The following is a 9,049-nucleotide window of genomic DNA, read 5'->3' as shown; positions in this document are numbered from 1 at the left end:
ATGTGGGCGCTTTGCAGAGTGGGTAAATGGATGGATGGATGGATGGATGGATGGATGGATGGATGGATGGGGGTGGATGGGTGGATGGATGGATGGGTGGATGGATGGGTGGATGGATGGATGGATGGGTGGGTGGATGGGTGGATGGATGGGTTGGGTGGATGGGTGGGTGGATGGGTGGATGGATGGATGGGTGGATGGATGATGGATGGGTGGATGGGTGGATGGATGATGGGTGGATGGGTGGGTGGATGGATGGGTGGTTGACAGAGTGAACTCTCCCTGTGTGTGAACCAGCCTTCACCCACTGAGCTGAAAGAAACCTTCCTCCTCAAGCTTCTTTTATGGTATCTTTTACGGCTCATTCTGTTTTCACCTGTGGCTCTGTGCCCTGCTGCAGGGGCTCGCCAGCATCACCTACAGAGCTTTTAAACAATATCAGTGCTTTGATGATGCTCAGGTCTATCCCCAGGGACTCTGATTTAATTAGGCTGGGTGGGGCCCAGGCACGGGTACTTTATTTGCTGCCTTTTGGGAAGCGGGTCATGGGTGTTTTTAAAGCTTTCCAGAGAGGGGTGCCTGGGTGGCTCAGTCGGTTAAGGGTCCAACCTTGGTTGGGCCTAGGTCATGATCTCCCCCATGTTGGGCTCCATGCTCAATGCAGAGTCTGCTTGAGATTCTCTCTCTCTTTCTCTCTCCCCCTCTCCCCTAACCCTCCCACTTGGTTGGTCTCTCTTTAAAATACACAGTAAAATCTTTAAAATAAAGACTTCCCAGAGACTCTGATATTAGCCAGGGTGGAGAGCCGTTTGTCCCCCGTTACTCTCATCCCTGGTTTCCTGCCTTTCCCTGTCAAGCTGAAGGTCACCCCCATTCCCCACCAAGCCCACCTCCCAGCCTGCCACAACCTGTCAGAGTTGCCCTCCAAGAAGACTCCTTGAATGCTCCTTGGATTGATGACCAACAAATGAAAGGTCATGTGGACCCAAGGGTCAGGCTTCCCGTGCTGACAGCCTGGAACTTCCCTATCTAATCTCTCATGGCACCTTGACTCTGAGTCACCTCTCAGAACAATGACCTGGTCCTTTACTGCTGGGAAACACCCTCTTCTGAGTCCTGAGGGGTGGGTGACATCTCTCCCTGGCATTCTGGAGTTTGGGGCAAGGTCTCCCTGCCCAGCCTCTGATTAGCAACCCCTCTGGCAGCTCAGGGGACCAGGTCCAGTCACCAGCACTGTGTTTGTTGGAACCCCTGGTGCCTGGGTCCTGTCCAGTGCCCCTGTGGGCCATGGCCCCTCTCTGAGGCATTTCTCAACCCCAGAGACCGCAGGTTCCCAGGACTCCTGGGCCAGTAGGACCAGTTTGGGTACAAAGGAGAAAAAGGTTTTCTGTGTTACTTCATTTTCCACCTTGGTCTACATCTTCCTTTCTCTGAGACAGACTCTTTGGCACTCCCTGGCTGAATGAACATGAGTCCCAGTTCTTCATCTAGGGATGGGGGGAGGGTCAGGTCAACTAGATGACCTCTAGGGACATGCTCTGATCCTCGGAGTGAGCAGCAAGAGGAACTGACAGTAGACAGGAGGAGGCACTTCTTGCCCATTGGATGAGTGGAGATTTGGGGGGTCAGGGACTTGGATAAGCCTCCCTCCCTAGAGGAAAATCAGGATTCGGGACCTCCTGCAGCCTGAACTGGGAAGAGGGAGCCTCCACTGGGGTGGGGGGCAAGGGGATCCTGAGGGGGGTGGCTCTGAGAGGTGAGCTCATACTCCAAAGGTGCCCTCCCAGATACTCTCCAACAGCTCCTGCTTTCATCCGTGTTGGTCCGAGCAGACGCTTCTGCACCCCACCCTGGGTGAGCCCTCCCCTGAGAGGCTGTTGCTTCTGATCTGGTAGGAGGACTACGGGCTCCTCACTCCCCCCATGCCCACAGCATGGCCCCAGGTTTGGGTATGCACTGCCTCGTCCCTCAACCGGAGTTTGCTGGCTGCCCCCCTCCCTTCTGGTCCCCAGTATTCTCTGCCTCCTACTTGAGGAAGGGCACCTTTCCTCCCACGCCCCAAAGTCGGTTACCTGTGCAACACCCTGGACCCCTTCCTCTCCTGCCCCTCTGTCCACATGAATGTTTCTCCAGCCTGCCCCCAACGCGCCCCTGCCTCTCTCTGCTCACTCGCTGCCTTCTAGTGATGCTGGACTGTTTGCTTGCCTTGGTCCTCCCAGGCTGCTTCTCTCCCTCCGCCTATGTCCTTACCCCTGCTCTTCCCTTTACCAAATGCCCTCCCCACATTCCCTCACATCGCTAAATGCTACATGCTCCTCTAGACTCAGTTTAGTTCTTATTTCTTCCAGGAGACCTTCCCAGAATCCTCAGGCTAGACCAAGGGCCCCTCCCGGGGGCTCCAAGGCACCCTGGACCTATGCCTCTCTTGACCCCTTGACCACATGGTAATGAAAGGATCTGTTTCTAAGTCTGAGGTCTCCAAGGTCAAGGACCTAAACAGTGTCATCTGTGTAGCTCCCCAGCTCTTAGCACATAGTAGATGCTCAACAAATGTTCCCAGGGCTTAAAGTCAGAACGGTGGAATGGAAGGGGTGGACCATGTTGGAGCCCTATTGGGAGATAGGGCTCCTGTTCCCCCAGGTTCCATCTTTCCTTGCTTAACTGCCACCCCGTTGTCTTCAGTGTTCCAGCTTCAGAGACCTGCGGGGAACTGTCACTGCTCTCAGTCCCCAGTCATGCTCTTATGAGCTAGACAGGGATGCGGCAGGCCCTAAAACCCAGGACAGCCTCCTGCTTCCCCAAGCCCAGGAGAGCGGGGAGAGAGGACACACACCAGCGTCCCAGCCTGCAGATTCTGTCCCTCCAGACCTGGGATGCCTTCACAGGCTTTCTGGGAAGGGGTGGACAGATGTCCCAGGATTCTGGTCTGGACTTGGCTTCTACCTCCCCCACTACCCACCCATTTCAGCCACCATGGCTGGTAAGGCCAGATGGTGGGTCCTGGTGGAGGGGAGATGGGACACAAGCTCAGGCCTGGGGGGCCAGGCATGGATCAGGGCCAAAAGGCCCCTGCCAGTCACCAGCCCCCTGCCTCTCTCTGCCTTTGCCCATTCAATTCCTGATGACTGTTGCTCACACCCGAGGACCCAAGGGCGCCGAGGCCCCAGCAGTGTCACGGGGAATGGCAGCACAAAGAAATAAATGGTTTCAGATAAAGAACAAATGGGCAGAGAAACGGAGTGGGGCAGGGGAAAGGGAGGCAGAGTGAGGTCAGGGTGACGGGTCCTGGTTTGCCTAGGAGTGTCCAAATTTTAAATCTCAAAGTCCTGTGTCTCCAGATTGTCTCCATTCAGAGCAATCGGGATGGTTGGACACTTGAGGTGAAGCTAGCATCAGGTGCACCTCTGAATGAGCAGTTGTCTAGAGTGGAAACTGAAAAATTCTTTCATTGGAGGCCCAGGAAGCCACAGTGTGCTTCCTGCTCTTTCCAGACGCTCCTGAAAGCCAAGCCCCTCCCTCACCTCCTCTCCAGGGTGCTAAGGAGGCCCTACATTGCCAGGGAGAAGCCAGGACCCCTGTCTTGTCGTCTCCCACAGCCTGCTGTCCAGTGTCCCACAGGGTTGCCTTACCTGTCCAGGGGAGGCAGCTGCCACCTGGGAGGTCTCAGGGAGTTGTGGCAAGCTGGCTGCAGGAGAGCGACCTTTGTCCCCACCACCCCCCTTCCTCTAGGAACTGCCTTCACCATATAAGGGAAGATAGGGCCCCAGAGAGAGAGAGAGAGAGAGAAAGAGAGAGAGATTGAGAATGGGTGAGGGGGTGGGGAGGCAGGTGTCCGCCAGGTCCCTGGGAGCTGGTGGAGCCCAGCGACAGCCTGACAGCCAGAGCCAGCAGGCCCCACCCTTGGCTGGGCGTGAGCAAGCTTCCAGGAATAGGGTACATTTCTGCCCAAGGCTCATGGCCTCACTGCGCAAGGCTGGCATGAGTGGCCAGGGAAGGCAGGGGAGCCTGGACCCTTCCTCCTCCCAGCGCAGATGACAAGGCTTGGCAGTCCTCCCTCATTCCCTGGGAAAAAGGCTCCTAGGGCAGGTGGTAGGGAGGAAGGCCCAGGGATTCACACCTGCGACCCCTCCCAGATGGAAGGGACCCTGGCACTGGTACAGGTCTCCTTCACTCGGAGTGCCACTTACTCAGAGGGGGCATGGGTGCTCTTCTTGCCCACCCCCTTCCGGGGCACTGACTCCACCTGGCGTGTTTATTAGCTGCCATAAATCAGTGCCTTTGGACTCTGCCACTTTCTCCCAGAAGCCAAGGCTTCCATTTCCAAGCCCTAATCCTTACTGATGACTGGAAACCAGGGCAGTCTTTTGGGGGTGGGTCTTTTCTCTGAAGTCCGCAAAAGCCGACAAATCAGCACCTTGAGCAGTGGCCCCCAACCCTCACCTGTGCAGAAATCCTCCTGTCCCCTCCAAACGCTGGTGCTCTGGAGGGCAGGGATGGAGTGGGCGGGGTGAGGGCAGCCTCTCCTCCTGATCGCAGCTTCCCCAGAGTTCTGGAGGCCAAGTGTAGGTGTGTGTGCACGTGGGAGCGTGCTCACCTACAGTCTGCGAAGAGGAGCAAACACACGCCAGGTGCTACTTTGCTTTTTAAAAGAACATCTTTTTTCTTGCACGAAAAGAAGTCTAGGGATGCCTGGGTGGCTCCGTGGGGCAAGCATCCGCCTTCAGCTCAGGTCATGATCCCGGGGTCCTAAGATGGAGCCCTGCATGGGTCTCCCTGCTCAGTGGGAGTCTGCTTTGCCCTCTCCCTCTGCCCCTCCCCTTGCTCTTGCTCTCTCTGTCTCTATCTGAAATAAATAAATAAATAAATAAATAAATAAATAAATAAAATCATTTAAAAAAGGAGTCTATATTCATTCAATTATGCAGACAGGCAAAAAGGAAAGGAAAAACTCATTGACAAGTTCACTATAGAGATAATCTACAAATAAATCGGTGATTTATTGTGGTGTATCTCTTTCAAGAGATTTATTTTTAAGGATTTCTTTCAAGTACATATGCCGTGAGTGTGTACTCTATGTATCTAATATCTATTTTTCTACCTATCCTTTTTATGGTGACATGTTATATGTTACTTCCTGACGGCATTTCAATGTCTCATGATAACCCATTAGACAGAGACCATAGTTTATATAACCAATAGTTCATTATCGGACTTCCAAATTATATCCGTTTGTTTGGTACTACGAAGAATGCCGTGGTGAGTATTCTTTTTTTTTTTTTTTTTTAATATTTTATTTATTTTTTCAACAGACAGAGATCACAAGTAGGCAGAGAGGCAGGCAGAGAGAGAGAGGAGGAAGCAGGCTCCCTGCCAAAGAGAGAGCCTGATGTGGGGCTCGATCCCAGGACTCTGGGATCATGACCTGAGCCGAAGGCAGAGGCTTTAACCCTCTGAGCCACCCAGGGGCCCCCCGTGGTGAGTATTCTTATTGCTGAATCTTTTTTCTTATTTTCTGGATTTTATTTGTCTACTTGAGAGAGAGAGTGAGCACAGGCAGAGGGGAGGGGCAGCAGGAGAGGGAGAAGCCGGTTCCTTGCTGAGCAGGGAGCCCAAGGTCACAGTCCCAGGGTCCCAGGGTTCTGGGACCGTGACCTGAGCTAAAGGCAAATGCTTAACCGATTGAGGCAGCCAAGCACCCCCTTACCGCTAAATCCTTGTCATTGGCTTGCATCCCTTCTTACTTCTTTGGGATGAACTCTTAAAATTGGAATTGTTGGATCAAGGACGTGAACAGGCAAATCGGTCTCTGAAAAAGTCACATTAATTTCTTGTATGACCCGCAGCCCAGAAGACTGCCTGTTTCTCGACAGAGAATTTAGCCTCTGCTGGGGAGGATGTCGAGAGATTTAAGAAAATCTCTGTCAGTCTGACTGCCAAAAAGAAAACAGTCACTGTGTTTGTTGATTTATGCTATTTTGATTACCAGTGGAACAGACCATTTTAAGATGTATATATTTTGGCTACTTTGTGAGTTTTTAATTAATTTGTTGTATTGTTTATATGTTTAATGTATTAAGGTTGGTAATCTGCCTGTCGTTTATGCTGTACTTTTCTTCAGTTTGCTTCTTGCCTTTTTTTTTTAAAGAAATATTTTATTTTTTTTCCTGAAGACTTTACTTATTTATTTGACAGAGAGAGACAGAGCAAGAGAGGGAACACAGCAGAGGAATGGGAGAGGGAGAAGCAGGCTTCCCATTGAGCAGGGAGCCCAATGTGGGGCTCAATCCCAGGACCCTGGGATCATGACCTGAGCCAAAGGCAGACGCTTAACCGACTGAGCCACCCAGGCACCCCTTGCTTCTTGACTTTTTAATTTAGCCTCAAGATTGTTTGGGAGAACATATGTTTTGTTTGTTTGTTTATTTTTAATTTTAATTCCAGTGTAGTTCACATACAGTGTTATATCAGGTTCAGATGTATAAAGCAATTTAACACTTTCATACATGACCCAGTGCTCAACACATCACTCGAACACGCGCACTCCTTTATCCCCATCACCTGTTCTCCCATCCCGCCCCCCCGCAACCAGCAGTGTGTTCTCTAGAGTTAAGAGTCTGTTTCTTGGTTTGCCCCTTTTATTCCCTCCCCTTTATTTGTTTCTTTTGCTTCTTAAATTTCACATATGAGTGAAGTCATAGGCTCATGGTCTTTCTCTGACTCACTTATTTCGTATTTATATTCTCCAGTTCCATCCATGTTGTTGCAAATGGCAAGATTTCATTTTTTTTATGGATGATCAATATTCCATTGATATATAGAGATATATCCAATATAGAGATATACATATCTATTAGTGGACACTTAGGTTGCTTCCATAATTTGGCTTTTGTAAATAATGCTGCCATGAACATAGGGATCCCTTTAATGGAGTGTTTTTGTATTCTTTGGGTAAGTACACAGCAGTGTGATTATTGGGTCATAGGGTAGTTTAGTTTGGAATTTTTTGAGGAACCACCATACTGTCTTCCACAAAGTGCCTGCACCATTTGGCATTCCCCCCAACAGTGCAGGAATGTTCCTACTGGGGGGACATAGGTTTTAAAAAATCATTCCCCAGGGGTGCCTGGGTGCTCAGTGGGTTAAAGCCTCTGCCTTCGGCTCAGGTCATGATCTCAGGGTCCTGGGATCGAGCCCCGCATGGAGCCCCGCATTGGGCTCTCTGCTCAGTGGGGAGCCTGCTTCCCCCTCTCTCTCTGCCTGCCTCTCTGCCTACTTGTGATCTCTGTCTGTCAAATAAATAAATAAAATCTTAAAAAAAATCATTCCCCATTTCTTTCTTACGGTAAATGTTGAATATATAGAAAAGTGTAAATAATAGCGCAACAGTATAATACTCAACACTCAAGGAGTCCCGTTAATGGAAGTCAGTATATTTGGAAGTAATTTGCAGATATCATGATGCTTGAACCCAAAATGTTTATCACATGTTATCCTAAGAATGAGGGCATTCTCTGTAACTATGATGTGATTTTCACACCTGAAAATGCTCACAGTGATTTCTAACATCATCTTCTATCCAGCCTATAGTTAAAATGTTGCCATTGGTCCCAGAAGGACTCTAACCACTGGTTTTATTAACTCATGATCAAATTAAGATCCTGCATTTCCTTTGAGAAGGACGTCTTCTCAGTATTTTGTAAATCTAGAACAGTCCTCCTCTTTTTTCCTGATGTTGACTTACCCCAGTCAAGGACACATGTTTCATCGTGTGTTCACATTGGGGATTTGTCTGAGTCTTTCCTTGTGTATTTTTTTTTAAAGATTTTATTTATTTATTTGACAGGCAGAGAGAGAGGGGGAAGCAGGCTCCCCACTGAGCAGAGAGCCCAATGCGGGGCTCCATGCGGGACTCGATCCCAGGAACCTGAGATCATGACCTGAGCTGAAGGCAGAGGCTTAACCCACTGAGCCACCCAGGCACCCCTCTTTCCTTGTGTATTATTTAATTTGTTCCTCTTCCCCCAGTATTGCCCACAAACCGAAAGTGTATCTTACATCTTGATTAGGTTCCGTAAAGGCACATTCTTCCCTTTGTAATTAGGAGTCATCTTGGGGTGACAGTTTGACACCAGAAGCACGAAAGTCTTAAATTCCTTACTTACCACTTTTTACTTCTTCTTTTTTTTTTTTTTTTTTAAGATTTTATTTGTTTATTTGACAGAGATCACAAGTAGGCAGAGAGGCAGGTGAGCGGGGTGGGGAAGCAGGCCCCCCGCTGAGTAAAGCTTGATCCCAGGACCCTGAGATCATGACCTGAGCCAAAGGCAGAGGTCTAACACACTGAGCCACCCAGGCACCCCAACTTCTTCTTTTATAATATTCATTCTGTAATTGCTTTTTCAACACCTGATTTCCTCACCACATCTGTTAGCCCACTGCCAAACCCTAGTGCCGGGTACCTGGTAGGCTTTGCCAAGAATGTTTGAAGGAAAGAAATGGAATCTATGATTTCTATCTCTGATATTATATTTAGGAAGCTGTGTTATATATTTTCAACTGATTTTTATTTTAAAATTAATGAACATGCCTGGTTTAGAGAATTCAAATTAGATGTATAATAAAATGTGTCCCTTCCATGGTAGAGGAATCCCACCCAGTCCCCCAGCCCTGTTCCCAGAATTGGGAACAGTTCTCATTTCTTGTGTCCCCAATGGGAGGATAAGCAAGTATATATTTGTGTCTGTTTCTGTACTTCTCCTTTATGAGAATTCACCATCGCCATTTTAGGACTCTTGCTTTGTTTCATTTACCAGTCATCTGTCCCGGAGATCATTCTATAGCTGCTCAAATAGTTCCAACTCACTGTTTTTCAAGACTAGGTGGTACTCTCTGCTATAGATACAGCAATCTTTATTTAACCAGTCCCTTACTGACGGGCACTCAGGTTAATGTCAAGTGTTTTGCTATCACAAACAAGGATGCAATTAACATCCTTATGCATACAAGTCTATACTATGTACATTTTATACACAGCACAAATTCCTAAAAG

The sequence above is a fragment of the Enhydra lutris genome, unplaced genomic scaffold (genome assembly GCF_002288905.1).
Source record: "Enhydra lutris kenyoni isolate GAN:26980312 unplaced genomic scaffold, ASM228890v2 scaffoldscaffold1, whole genome shotgun sequence".
Lineage (NCBI taxonomy): Eukaryota > Metazoa > Chordata > Mammalia > Carnivora > Mustelidae > Enhydra > Enhydra lutris.
This window is presented reverse-complemented; position numbering follows the sequence as displayed.